Here is a 14,651-nt window from a genome sequence, read left to right as displayed (position 1 = left end):
AAAGTGAAACCGAGTGTTAGGAAGCAATGTAAACCTGTGGTCGCGTTTGGTGATCTTTGAAGTTCTTGCAGCATTCCCTAAGTTTGGTGACAAGCCCCTATTTTCAGTGATGAAACATCTGTGTAAACCCGTGAGCTTGACAATATTCTGTAACAGATTATCGAAAACCTTCTTTGGAAAAATTTTGAAAGGGAGGTAGTATCTAAAGGCACCATCTTGGCATCGATACAAATAAGTGACATGAAATAAGCATCACTTCCTTATTCTATAGGTTTACTGATTTCAAAAGTCCTCTTACCTATTTTTTTAAGAGCTTTAGCAAGATAGAAAATCACATACCATAATTAAAGTTTACCCTTCCAAAGGGTACAGTTCAGTGGATTTTAACATATTCACAGAACTGTCCAGATTGACCTTGCTTTTTTTGCTTGTTCAAGAGCATCTATCTCAATAAAGTGTGCAGTCCTGACATTCCATCAATATTTGCTGAATAAACCACTTAATACATAGGGGAGCAGAGGGGGCCTGATAATCCTCACTAAACCCAGATGGAATCACTTGTAAAAACACAAGGAATGATTAAGTATTCAGATACAGATTCCCAGTAGCATCTGAATAGAGGATTAAAAGAACACATTTATTTGTAATATTAGCACCTAGAAAAGCAATGTAGGCATCAGATAAGTGGTCAAGTATGACATTTGTCCTTTATATTCTTGCATAACTTTATGTAAGACTTCAATTCACAGACACATCTTGGCATCTTCAGAACAAAATAAATTCACATTCAGGAGTCTTTTTGTTTTGTTTGTTTGTTTTTTAATAGATTGTCACTTGAGGAAAGACAGTACCATAATATTCAATGGCAAAGTTTGAAGTTTTCCTGTGGGGCTTAGTGATTTACCAACTTATAAAGCCAACAAAAAGAAAGTTTGATCAAATTATATGTTTGATATTGTACATCTAGCTCATTCTTTCCAGTTTTGTTGAGAATCATTGACATACAGCACTGTGTAAGTTTAAGGTGAACAGCATAACGATTTGCAATAAATTTACAATATCCAACATGTAATTCGAAAATAGGACAATATATTAGCCGTAGGGCAAAATAAAAAGAAAGTATGATCATTATTTTAAGTTCCTTTTTGGTGATTCTAAGTTGAAAGTATAGAGAGAATGTTTTCACTGGCAATCTCCTTTGTCTTAAAATTTAATGACACAACACATTTGGCAAAGCAGCTAACTGATTTCTCATGCGTATGTTTGGTTGAGGCAGTTATTGCTATGGAAAAGAGAAAAAATGATGACGATTTTATTTCCTATCCAGTTTCGCGTCGCGTGTAGCTTCACTCACATTTTCTTGAGTGTTCACCTCCCCGAATGACCATTTGCAGTACTTGCTCAGGCCTTGGCAACCTGCTTGGGTACCCTAATGAGTGAGGCTCCCTGGAGTTTTGGCCTGCAAATGTGTACTTTGAAAATTCCATCTGGTGATTCTAGTTTGCAAACTTAGTGAAAAAGCATGGTCCTGGAAGTTAGCAAGCTCTTTTGTATCTCTGCCCTGAGTTCCGTAGTTCTCATTTTCCAATGGAGGGCTTTACAACCTGGCTCAAAAGATTTTCCTGACTTTTGATGTCATCCAGAAAAGCATTTTTAAGGAACAACTTAATTGCTATTTTTAACCAGTTATAAGATTTTATTAACAAACATTTCAATGTGTGATAATTATTAGTAAGCTTTTTATTTGAATAAGTTATTACTTACATTTACAGCCACCTGACTACATGTATACAAAACCTGTTTCTGTGATTCCTGTATATTTCCCTGACATTATTTTTAAAAAACCCACATAATTCTTTTTGCGTTGGGGAGCCTTGTTTTATATATGAAGAAGTTGAGGCTTAGAAACAGGTGAAGGTGACTGCATAACGGCATCAGGACTGAAAGCCAGGTAACATAGACGGACTTGTACCAAATCTCACACTGCTGATACAGAACTTATTTGCAGCAAAACATCCTCTGTCATATCCAATTTTTGCTATTAATTTGAATTCTACTGGGTGTGTGTTTAATTTGAAATTTTCATTGGTTTCTCATTTGTATAAGGATGCTATATTTATGAAATGTTTACTAAGTTTATAGTTTTACATATTTAAGTATATTCTGTTTCCATTCTAGATTATGCTGTTGCTCCTTACCCTTATTTTTTCTTGCCTGACAGTTAATATTATTATTGAAACTAGACCCCAAACAAGTTAATTTTGGCTTCTCTAAGATTTTCTTAAATATAAGTGTCTAGAAACTCTTAAATATTATTCTAAGAGTATTAACCAATACACACTTGAATGATTATTTATTCTTTTGTTACATATGTTCTGAATAATCATGCATGTTTTAAAAGATAAGCTATTAACTCAAACTGTTAAACTTCGAATTTTTGTAGATAACGTTTGCTTTTCACAGCACTGAACTTCTGAGAATTAAAATCCACTCCAATCATGAATGAACAGATTAAAAAATGTTGGCAAACACTCATACACCAAAGCGAAATTAGGATATTTTAGTTGATTTTAACATTATCTGAACAAATGGAAAATAAGAAGTTAGATGTTTTAGGAATATGTATTAAAAGTAGAGAAAACCTTGTTCATTCATTCACACAGCGCTTCTTTCTAGTAGGCAACTTGAGTGTAAATTATATGTTGTTGGTTCCTTTAATAAACAGTTTGCAACCTGAAAGAAAGTTGCAGGTATAAATAGGGTTGTAGGAGCGTATTGAGACCTGCAGAATAAGACATGATCACTGCTCGACTCAAACTCTTACAATTTAAACAATTTCATAGACATGAGCACAGACGTTACCAGATAAAAAGCATGCCCCACACAGAGCTGTAACAAAAGCCCGGTGCATTACTGGTTGCATATATTGCATAGCGTTGGGCACACAGACCAATGTGTTCAGGCATGTAGTGTTTTAAAACCTAAACTGTTTACAGCAAACTGTCGTTGTAAGAGCCTGATATAAGGGATAATTTTTAAAATGTCAATAAAACATAAGGTATATGAGAGCAGAAAATACGGTTTTGTTCATTATTATACATTGACCACTTAGTATAGCACATAGTAGGCCCTAAATAAAATTTTATTGGATAAATTAATGAAATATAAATACAGACGCGTAGTTGTTGCTCAGAAAGGTGAGCTTAAATTAATATCATTTTGCCAAGATGGGTACTGGGTCAGAAACTTTTCCCTTTAAAACAGATGAGTCATAAATTAATTTGAAAATCATAGACAATCTCAAATTAAGTCCCCAAATGGACAAATATTGACTGTAAAGTGTTTTCTTTTACCAAGATAATGTTTGTCTTTTTTAGATTCTTGCCTCCAAGACTTTGATGAGTATCTTCTAGTCTTTGGCTTTGCAAACTTATTTTTTCATATGACCAAATAAATATTTATTACTATTCCTGCTAACCAAAATGTGCAATACAATTTCTCAGATAGATATGAACATATCCTCTACATTTAATAACATTCAATACACTATCCAATAAACTAAGAGAAAAATTCCGTGTTCAATATTCACTGTTGTAACAGATTACTTTCTCATTGCTACTGTGAAAATTTTAAATGTGGAAGTAAACTGAACTGAGATTAGATTTTCCTAAAGGATAGTTTCATTGGCTATGTAGTAACTAGGAACTATAGCCTCTATTGTAAAATGCTTATGACAATTGCTTGATTTGCAACTTTATTGGTTCTGTTGAAAGTTCATTCTTTACAAATAAAGATGCATCTTGTGAATAAAAAATATATCTATATAATGGTCAACAGAAGGAGCTTGATTTAATGAAGTGCGTAAACTGGTCAGGGGGCTCATGCCATTTCTTTGAGTTTGTAGTTGTGTGGAAGCATAAAACTTTAGTTTTGACAAAGAATATGCTTTTAAAAAAAATGAGACCAAATGTTCTTTTATTGATAATGATTAAAAAATCTTAAGAGAATGAAAAATATTAAAATGCTATGCTAACTTTTGAAGAGTGAAAGTAATGAACTGTAGAACTCTAAAAGAAATATTGATACTTTCTAGTAAATAAATTGAATGTATTTAATCTTTCTCTTCAAATTTTGAACTTACTTCATATTTGCTGTATTTTAAAGAATGAAATTTCTAACTTATACTTGCTATGCTTTTATGAAGTTTATTCTTAGGGAAATTAGGTGGGAGAAGATGGTTATCTACTAAACAGACATAAATTGAAAGAGATAAACTTTGGCTCTTTTGAATATTGTTAATACAATGAAACAATATTAGCCTTTCAAAGTCAAGTTATTTTTGTCACCATGAAAAGTCTATGTTGAGGTGTTTTGTTTTTGTTTTTTTAATAAAATACTTTAAAAAATAAGGGCCTATCCAATGTAATGTAAAATTTTTTTTCGTAGTTTAAGGGGACTTCTATGTGAACATTTGCACAATGCTTTGTCATATAGAATCCATAGAATATTAAAAGTTATTGTCAATAAGACCATGTTAATGCTTAATCACTCTTTAGTATTAGTAAAATGTAAATGAAGATTATTAAAACTAGTTTAATTTCTTATTAAAAACTATTCTCTGACTAACTGAACAATCACAGGCTCTAATATCTAAATATAACCACTAGAGGAAGGGGATAGATTTCCTGTAACGTTTATTAACATATGCAGACTGTGAGAATTCTATTAGTCTAGACAGGAGAACGGCAGTGTTTCTCTTGTCTTCCTTATTAATTTTGACAGATTTCAAGTGCTTGCAATTCTGGTTTCCATGAATCTCTTACTCAGCAGGAGTTTAATTTTTGCATACTTATTAGGTATTTAAAAAATGCCATCTTTTTTTAAATAGGAGTGCAGAAAATAATTAGTGTATTGGACAGATAATCAAACCATGCTGTTTTGTGGAGATGGTTCGTTTTAGTCAAAGTCGGCATTTCTTCATTACTCCTCAGTTTTATCTAATAAATTTCATAAATATACAGATGTTTTATCATATTTTGCACTATTTTTTCTTTCGATTGGGAGAATATATGTAACAGTCCAGCTATTTCTTGAAAATGAAATAATGTTTTCAAGATTTAAGTCTCTTTTGACATTGTTATTTCACTAAAACACCTTGGTACTTTGGCTTTGACAATGAGAAAAAGCGGACAAACAGCCTTCCATACTGAAACATCTTTTTTAAAAACATTTATTTTGTCATTTATTTATTTATTTTTGAAGTTTTAAAAAATATTCTCCAGTTAATTAGTTTTACTTTGATAATCATCACAGGAGCCGTCTTAAGACTTTCGTTGCTCTATGTTATTGTGATGCCATTTCCCCTAAAATAAGACCCAGCTGGACAGTCAGCTCTAATGCGTCTTTTGGAACAAAAATTAATGTAAGACCCGGTCTTATTTTACTATATGACCGAGTCTTATATAATATAAGACTGCGTCTTACATAATAATAATATAATATAGTATATAATACCAGATCTTATATTAATTTTTGCTCCAAAAAAACGCATTAGAACTGATTGTCCAGGTAGGTCTGATTTTCGGGGAAACACAGCATTCGGTAGTTCACCCCACTCGGATCCTGTGCTCTTAATTTTTCATGTAAAACACCATTTTCTTCATTTGTGTGCACGTAATAATGAAATGTGCTATGACAATGAGCGTTTGGCTTTTAAGTCATCGAATAAACGTGTTAAATGCCTCCTGTATGCTGGTCACTATGTTAGAAAGTAAATGTTATGTTGAAGCTTAAAAGGGAAACAGTCTTTCTGAGTTCATTGAAATAGGATTTCTAAATATAATTAAAGCACAGTGCACTGTACGTTTTTATTTTGACAGTGAGTTCAGAGTTTTCAGAAGATATATTTTACATCAGATAAAATCTATATTTCTATTTATGAATGAGCTAATGCTGTTTTATAAAGATGAAAATTGTTATAGTTTTGAAGTAAAAAACCCCCCCACAAAACTCTAAAATGAGACTTCAGTCTTACAGTTTGAAATAGTTGTTTAGAATACATAAGGAAAAATAAGCAATATACTTGCAACTAAAATAAATAGAATAGCTATAAGTCAAAACTTTGTCTTTTGTATCAAGTAATGGAAATTTCTTCCAAGGTGGAGACTAACATGCAAAGATAAAATGAGGCAGAGGGATTATTTTGGCATTGCAATAATTCTATAAAAAAAGTCTAACCAATCCTCATATGGGCGCTAGAAAGCTATTAAGGATGGAGTGTGGATACTCTTGAGGCTGCATTCTCTTACTGTTGTCCTGCCATTGTTGTTCTCTTATCGTACTCCTAATTTTCAACTCTTAAGAAAGACTCAATCCGGCAGGATTTGCTATTCTTGGATCAGGTATTCCCACCTCTTCCCTTAATCCTGGGCTTGTGAGAGAAGCAGGCGGAACTTGAAGGTCATGTCTTGAGTGGCCTTTCTAAAAGATAGGGGGATGGCATGTTAAGTGAGAGTGGGAAGTTATATAGGGTAGGAACATGTATTAATAGGTTCATAGTCATGGAATTTATCTCACAGTACAAGGCACATCACAGCTCTCAGTATAGATTAACTTGTTTCTCTTCTTTTTGCCTTTTATTTTAAACAAAGTAATCCATTATTTAGAACATGAAAATTAAGTAAAATATTCAATTAATGGATCCATTGTTTTGATCTGTATCCGTTAAGTATCGCCATGATAATGCTGCGTAGTCAAGAGCCATGAAATCTCAAAGGCCTAGAGCAGTACACGTCTACTCTTATGCATCTGTGGGTGGGTTGCAGTTGGGCTCATCAAGGGAGCTGTGTTTCAGGCTGCAGGTCGCTACGTTGGCTGGGAGGCCTGTACTCAATACCTGTCTTCTTTCTGTTGCTAGTGGACCAGCCGGGACATGTTCTAGTGATTCTGACAGAGGTACAAGAGAGCAAGTACAATACAGGTCGAGTCTCTACTTGTTCTGAGTTTGTAAATATCCCACTTGACCGAAGCAGTTTTCATCGATGAGCCCAAAGTTAAGATGCAGGGAGAGAAACTCCACTTTTAGGGGCAGGGACTGTGAAGTTACTTATGGGGAGGGGTGAAGAATTAGGATCAATGATTCAATCCATCACAGCTTGGATCCTTAATGTAGATCAAGCTACTTTTCTGTTTTTCAGCACTCTGAATAGAAGACTTCTATATTTTGTAAAATGTTATATCTATTGGGCAAAAACAAAAGTGAGTAAAAAATGGTAGAATATTTTTATTTGTTTATTTGATACTGCATTTTTCTCTTGATATGTGTCTGCCACACTCAGATTAACATCTACTGAGAAGTGTACTGCAGGATGCTTTTGCAGGGTGTTTGTTTTGAAGACCAGTGTAAACATTTCCATAAGTTTCACATGACACCACACATATTTTAACTTGATCTCTTATTCTGCATTGACTTTTGGGCGTCCTTAAGAATCTGTTAAAATGCAGAAATTACGCAGTATTGATTTCAGGAAAAGTTGAAGTGGTTACACATGATTGCCCTTGCCTTAAAAGAAATCCTTATTTGGTTCTAATTTGAACAATATTGAAAGCACAACAAAACTAGCTTTTTATTATGTCACCACACAGTTAGCGAGTTACAGAAAGCATTTTGTTTCAAGAATGGAGTTAACTATGTCTTGTCCGCACTTCTAGCCATGCTTGCCATTTCTGGCTCGTCTCCAAGCCTGCCTATTCCTCATGCATATTTCTTTCCTAGTAAGAAATGCATTGAAATCCTAAGAACATATTCTGCTGACTCCTGAAAGAGTTTTAGATGTGAGAGATGATGATAATAACTTTTGTTTGAGAAAGAGAATTGGTCACAGTCACATACATGTAGTTTATATGAGAAATATGTTCTGTTTTAAAGCTCAGTATGTTTATCTTTGCTTTAAAAAATAGCTAAAAAGAATATAAAACATGTATGCTTCAGAATACTTGGAATGAAAACAGTACAAATTTGTGTGAGATAAATGCACAGATATCTAAATTTATACATTACATCATTTAAATTTAAGATATAGAGTTTGAAATGACAGAATGTTTATTAGCCTAAAACTCAGAAAGAGTACTTTGATTCCCAAATTAAACATTGCTTCCTCAAATATTATCATTAGATCATGTTCCTTTTAACAAAGTGTTTTCTATAAAACAGTATGATAAACTAGTGTTTGGTATAGGTAAGATATTTTAGTGCTCATCTTCTAGAAAATGCAATGATTTTTTTCAATTTTTTCTTGTCATTCTAAGGACAAACTATAACTAACTGAGTAGATTTCCTTTCTGGTGAACCCTGAACTTCAGTAGAGTCTGGACATGCTGCAGGCCTGGGCTCTCTGGAATTCCTGGTTCCCTTGCACATGCAGTAGTGGCTCCATCGGTTTTCCCCAGTAGGCCACACCTGGCCTCTGCATGGCTGCATAGGATGGGATCATAGGCCCTTTATCCAAACTTCGGTTTCTCCTGTTTTCCTCAAGATTTCAAAGTTCAGAAATACTATTGAGATGAGACAGTTCCTTGTCGTTTGTTACAGCTACTGCAGGCTCTTTTGAATTTGGCCAGTTGTACACCATAAATAAATACCTAAACGCACTGTTCACAGGGTCTGATCAGACCCTGCATACCTCGTATGTAGCCCAAACATCACATTTCTGACGTCTAAGACTTTTAAATGTAAAGTCTTCTTTGCTAGGCCCTTCTCATAGCTAAAATATGAGTCACTTGTAAACCATAATAGATTTTGGCTCTGCAACTTGATGAAGTGTTCTGGATGTAGTGAAACATTTCACCCAGACTCATGGCAGCAGAATTCCCAGTGGTCACCCCAAATAGGGAAAGATGTGAAGAACGAACTGAAGGAAATATGCAAACCCTGGCACCAGCCTTTCATGGCAGTGCAACTCCTACTGCCGTTGTTCAGAACTGGAAGTGCTTAGAATGGAAACCCGTGAATGAGGATAGCACAAGCGAGCTGTTGCATTTTCTTTTTCTAACGACTGGATTTAACTCAAAACTTGAATATTTAAAAAGGCATCAGATATGTGTTCTACCAAATGAAATTATGTGGTTAGTTCTTCTGCAAAAAACCTAATGTGGAATGTCAAACTTCCTGCTGACATTTAATTAGACCTGCTGCTATGTAATCTCAGTGTATATGAGCTTTGACATAAGTTTACTAAATAAAGACTTATTATTGGAAGCCGAAAAGCATGCAAAATGTGTCAATCCTATTGAATTAAGTGATTCGCGTAGTATCTGGCTTCATTTGAAGGAGGTCATGGGAAGCTATTGCCAAATGTTTTAAATACAAATTTGATTATTTACTTGAGCCACAGCTTTGATATTTCTATCCTGATGTCTTTGTATAATAGCTGTTGCTCTTGGTTCCCAAGTTTAATGTCAAGTCACAGAATGTTCCATCGCACTCACTGCCCAGATGCATTGATTTTGGAATGTCCCTCAGCACCAAGCTTCTGCATTGCAAGCACACTCCCCTCCGCAGGCTCCTGTCAGGAAGGAAAGGTGGAGTTTTCCTTTTCAGGGTCAAAGGAGGTGACAGCTCAGGCATGATGGTTGCACTGATCCTGGGAGGATTTCAATTTTTAATTTGCTTTCAATTTCACCTCCTCACGTGAGCCTCGAATACAGAAAATTAAGTGGTTGGTCTTGGCAATTTGTTTCACTCTGATGAAATAAAAATTGTTTTGAGTGTAAGATTAGCCTTTTTTCCTCACTGAATTTCGGAAGCGCCTACACAATATAAACTAGGGTGTCATTTAGCAAAGTGTTGTTGGAGTGACATCACAATGACCCATGAAGGGTAATGCACATTTAATGAGCTCAGTTATTCTTTCAGGTTTGTTCATGACCTTCGTGGTGTTTAGCGTAGTTGCCTCCAAGGTAGTGATAGGCATCCCTTAGCATCTTCTATTGCGTCTCCCTAGTGGGAGACTTTCTGAACAAAACACACATAAGATGTTTTCTGAAGCCCTTTCAATTTGAAGTCACCATTTTGAGTATGAAGTTACCAAATTATCGTCAAATATGGTTTCATATCATATTACATGATAGCATGATGAGCACACATGAACTAGGAAGTCAATAGGACTGAAATGTTTCTAAATATCCTTATAATGTAGGACAGCTTTGATTAATACACTTCTTATATACCAGTTACATCTATTTTATTATATTTGATGAACATGTGACTAATAAAAATGTGAAAATAACCCGGTTTGCTTTTTTTCCTACTTTTTACCTATGTTTATTTTTATTTCCTATAAGTTCTTTTGCTACTAAGTGATTTTTTTTTACATGTTTTCTTATGGGAAATTTTATTTACTTATTACTTTTTTAATAGAAAGCGTATTTGTTAGAAATAGTCTTTTCTTTTTTCTTTTTCTTTTTTTCCCTGCAAATTCAATCAAATTTGTTTTGCTTTGCAACCTAACTTGGGGGATGAGTTCTCATCTACATTTTATTGTATCGATTTTTGTTGTTGTTGAAGTCTAATTAACTTAGCAATATTATATTAGTTTCAGTTCAGGTCTACAACATGGTAATTAGATATTTATGTATATATTATGAGTGATCATGGTAAGTCTAGTTACCTTCTGTCACTATTACAGTATTATTGACTGTTCTCTCTGTTGTTCATTACTTCCGCCTGACTTATAACTGGAAGTTTGGACCCTTAATCCCTGCCACGTGTTTTGTCCTATGAGTCTGTTTCTGTTTTGTGTTGTTTGTTTTGATTTTAGATTCCACGTGTAAGTGAAATTATACCATAATTTTTCTGTCTGACTTATTTCACTTAGGACAATACCATCCAGGTCCATCTAAGTTGCAAATGGCAAGATTTCATTCTTTTTTAATAACTAATATTTCATTGTATATAATATATGATATATATATATGTGTGTGTGTGTGTGTGTGTGTGTGTGTGTATATATATACATATATATGTGTGTGGGTGTCCATATCTTCTTTATCCATTTTATCTATCGATGGGCACTTAGGTTGCTTCTATATCTTGGCTGTTGTAAATAATGCTGCAAAGAACATAGGGGTGCATATGTCTTTTCAAATTAGTATTTTCGTTTTCCTTGGATAAATGTTTAGAAGTGGAATTGCTGGCTCATATAGTGGTTCTAATTTTAGTTCTTTTGAAGAACCTCCATACTGATTTTTAGAGTGGCTGCGCCAGTTTACATTCCCACCGGTAGTGTATGAGGGTTCCTTTTTCTCCAAATCCTCACCAGCACTTGTTATTGTCTTTTTGATAATAGTCATTCTGACAGGTGTGAGGTGGTAGCTCATTGTGGTTTTGATTTGCATTTCCGTGATGATTAGTGATGTTGAACATCTTTTCATGTGCCTCTTGGCCATTTAGAGAAGTGTCTGTTCAGGTTCTCTGCCCATTTTTAAAATCAGATTGTTTGGTTTTGTTTGATATTTCATTGTATCAGATATATCATTGGCAAATATCTTCACCCAGTCAGTAGGTTGCCTTTTTGCTTCGTTAATGCTGTTCTTCAGACATATCTAAAAAAAATATAGCTAAGACCAGTGTCAAAAAAACTTTCTGGTTATGTTTTCTTCTAAGATTGTTGTTTGGGGTTTCATATTCTAGTCTTTAGTGTATTTTGAGTTTACTTTTGTACATGATGTAAGATAGGTGTCCATTTCCATTATTTTGCATGGAAAACCTGTCCAGTTTTCCCAACAGTATTTATTGAAGAGACTGTTGTTTCCCCATTGTGTATTCTTGCCTTCTTTGTCATAGATTAATTTGCTGTATATGCATGAGTTTGTTTCTGGGCTCTCTGTTGTGTTCCATTGAGCTATGTGTTTGTTTCTGTGCCAGTGCCATATTGCTTTGATTATTATGTCTTTGTAATATAGTTTGAAACCAGGGCGCATAATACCTCCAGCTTTGTTCTCTCTCAATATTGTCTTGACTATTCGGGGTCTTTTTTGGTTCTATACAAATTTTAGAACTACAGTTCTAGTTCTATGAAAAATGTCATTGGTATTTTGATAGGGATTGTATTGAATCTGTGTACTGCTTTAGGGAGTATTTTGACAATATTAATTCTTCCTATCCATAAACATCAAATATCCTTCCATTTGTGTCATCTTCATTTCTTTCATCAATGTCTTGTGGTTTTCAGAGTACAGGTCTTTCACTTTGGTTAAATTTATTCTTAGATATTTTATTCTTTTTGGTGCAATTGTAAATGGGATTGTTTTCTTAATTTCTCTTTCTGCTATTTTGTTATTAATGTATACAAATGCAACAGATTTCTGTATATTAATTTTGTATCCTGCAACTTCACTGAATTTGTTTTAGTTCTAGTAATTTTTTGGTGGAGTCTTTAAGGTTTTATATATATATATATATATATATATATATATATATATATATATATATATATTATTACGTCACATGTAAATAATGAGAGTTTAATGTCCTCCTTTAAAACTTGGATTTCTTTTATTTCTTTTCCTCATCTCATTGCTATGGTCAAGACTTCCAAAACTATGATGAATGAAATTGGTGAAAGTTGGCATCTTTTTCTTGTTCCTGATCTGAGACAAAATATTTTAGCTTTTCAATGTTGAGTATGATATTAGCTATAGGTTTGTCATATATGGCCTTTATTATGTTGAGATGTGTTCCCTGTATATCCACTTAGTTGAGAGTTTTAATCATAAATAAATGTTGGATTTTGTCAAATGCTTTTTCTGCATCTATTTAGATGGTCATATTATTTTTTTCCTTTGTTTCATTAATGTGGTACATCACGTTGATCGATCTGTGGATGTTACACCATTCTTGCAGTCCCCTTCACTTGATCATAGCGTATGGTCCTTTTAATGTATTGTTGAATCTGATTTGCTAATATTTTATTGCAGATTTTTGCATCAATGTTCAGGGATATTGGCCTGTAAATTTCTCTTTCTCTCTCTCTCTCTCCCCCTCCTTCCCTCCCTCCCTCCCTCCCTCCCTCTCTCTCTCTCTTTCTTTTATCTGAATATCCATCTGTTGACTTTCAGTCTGTGTGTCTTTAAGTTTGAGATGAATCCCTTGTAGATACCATGTAGATAGGTCTTTTAAAAAAAAAAAATCATCCAGCCACTGTATATCTTTTGATTGGGAATTTTGTCCATTTACACATTTAAAGTAATTATTGATGGGTATGTGCTTATTGCCATTTTGTTAATTGTTTTCTGGCTATTTTTGTACTTCATCTCTATTTGGTTCTTTTATTTTTTTTCCCTTTGTAGTTCTTTTTCCCCCTTTGTACTTTGATGGCTTTCTGTAGTGTTATGGTTAGATTCCTTTCTTGTTTTGTTTTCTTTTGTCCATTTACTATACGGTGGTTTTGTTTGTTTGTTTTTTGGTGACCACGAGGTTCACATGTAATATCCTATGTATATAACTGTCTCTTTTAAGTTGATATAAATTAAATTAGAGCACATTCCAAAGCTTTAAATTTTTACTCCCTTGCCCTCGTGTTTTATGTTTTGGATGACACTTTTTTACATCTCAGTATTTTATGTTTCCCTTAAGCAATTATTGTATTTTAAAATAATTTTACTACCTTTTATCTTTCACATTTCACACTTGTTTTATAAGTGATTGATACACTACTTTTATTATTTATTTACCTTTTCCAATGTGTTTTTTACTTTTATATGTTTTCTTATTATTAACACGTTGCATATGGATCACGAGAATCTTCACGAGGGATTTAAACCCCGCCGTACACAACGTGTTAACTAATTACTTTTTCTTTTTAGCTTAGAGCAATCCCTTTAACATTTCTTGTCAGGCCAGTTTACTGATGATTAACTCCTTTAACTTGTGCTTATTTGGGAAACTTAATCTCCTCTTCAATTCTGAATAACCTTGCAGGATAGAGAATTCTTGGTTGGAGTTTGTTTCTTTTCTTTTTTTGTTTTTCAGCACTCTGACTATATCATGCCATTCCCTTCTTGCCTGTAAAGTTTCTGCTGAAAAAAAACTAATGATAGCCTTACGGGGTTACTTTGTACTTCACAAGTTGGTTTTGTCTTGCTGCTTTTAAAATTATGTCTTTATTCTAAAATTTTACCATTATTACTATAATGTGCCTTTGTGTATTTGTCTTTGAGTTCATCTTATTTAGAATTCTCCGGGCTTCTTGAATCTGGATGTCTGTTTCCTTCCCCAGATTAGGGAAGTTTTGAGTCATATTTCTTCAACTAATTTTTCTGTTCCTTTCTGTCTGTCTTCTCCTTCTGGGATCCCTGTAATGCACATGTTATTCTTCTTGATGTCCCAGATTTCCTTTAAGGCATCCACTGCTTATGGCCATTACTTTGAATTCTGTACCAAGCAGGTTGTTTATCTCCGTTTTGTTAAGGACTTTTTATGAGGATTTGTTTTGTTCTTCGGTTTGGAACATATTCCTGTGTCTCTCTATTTTGCCTGTCTCTCTATATTTGACTATATGTGTTAGGTGAAATGGCCATCTCTCTCAGTCTTGAAGGAGCAGCCTTCTGTAAGAGCTTTTTCGTGGAGCCCAGAAGCACAATCTCCCCTGTTC

The 14,651-nt window shown here is 34.0% G+C and overlaps 1 protein-coding gene across 1 annotated transcript in view; it reads left to right on the top strand.

The window, feature by feature from the left end:
• FAT4 (FAT atypical cadherin 4) overlaps window positions 1–14,651 on the top strand; it is a 148,142-nt gene that overhangs the window by 52,739 nt on the left and 80,752 nt on the right. The gene's annotated exons all lie outside the window — the stretch shown is intronic.

The sequence above is a fragment of the Rhinolophus sinicus genome, chromosome 15, assembly GCF_057876585.1.
Source record: "Rhinolophus sinicus isolate RSI-liver-muscle chromosome 15, RSI-T2T, whole genome shotgun sequence".
Lineage (NCBI taxonomy): Eukaryota > Metazoa > Chordata > Mammalia > Chiroptera > Rhinolophidae > Rhinolophus > Rhinolophus sinicus.
This window is presented reverse-complemented; position numbering and strand designations above follow the sequence as displayed.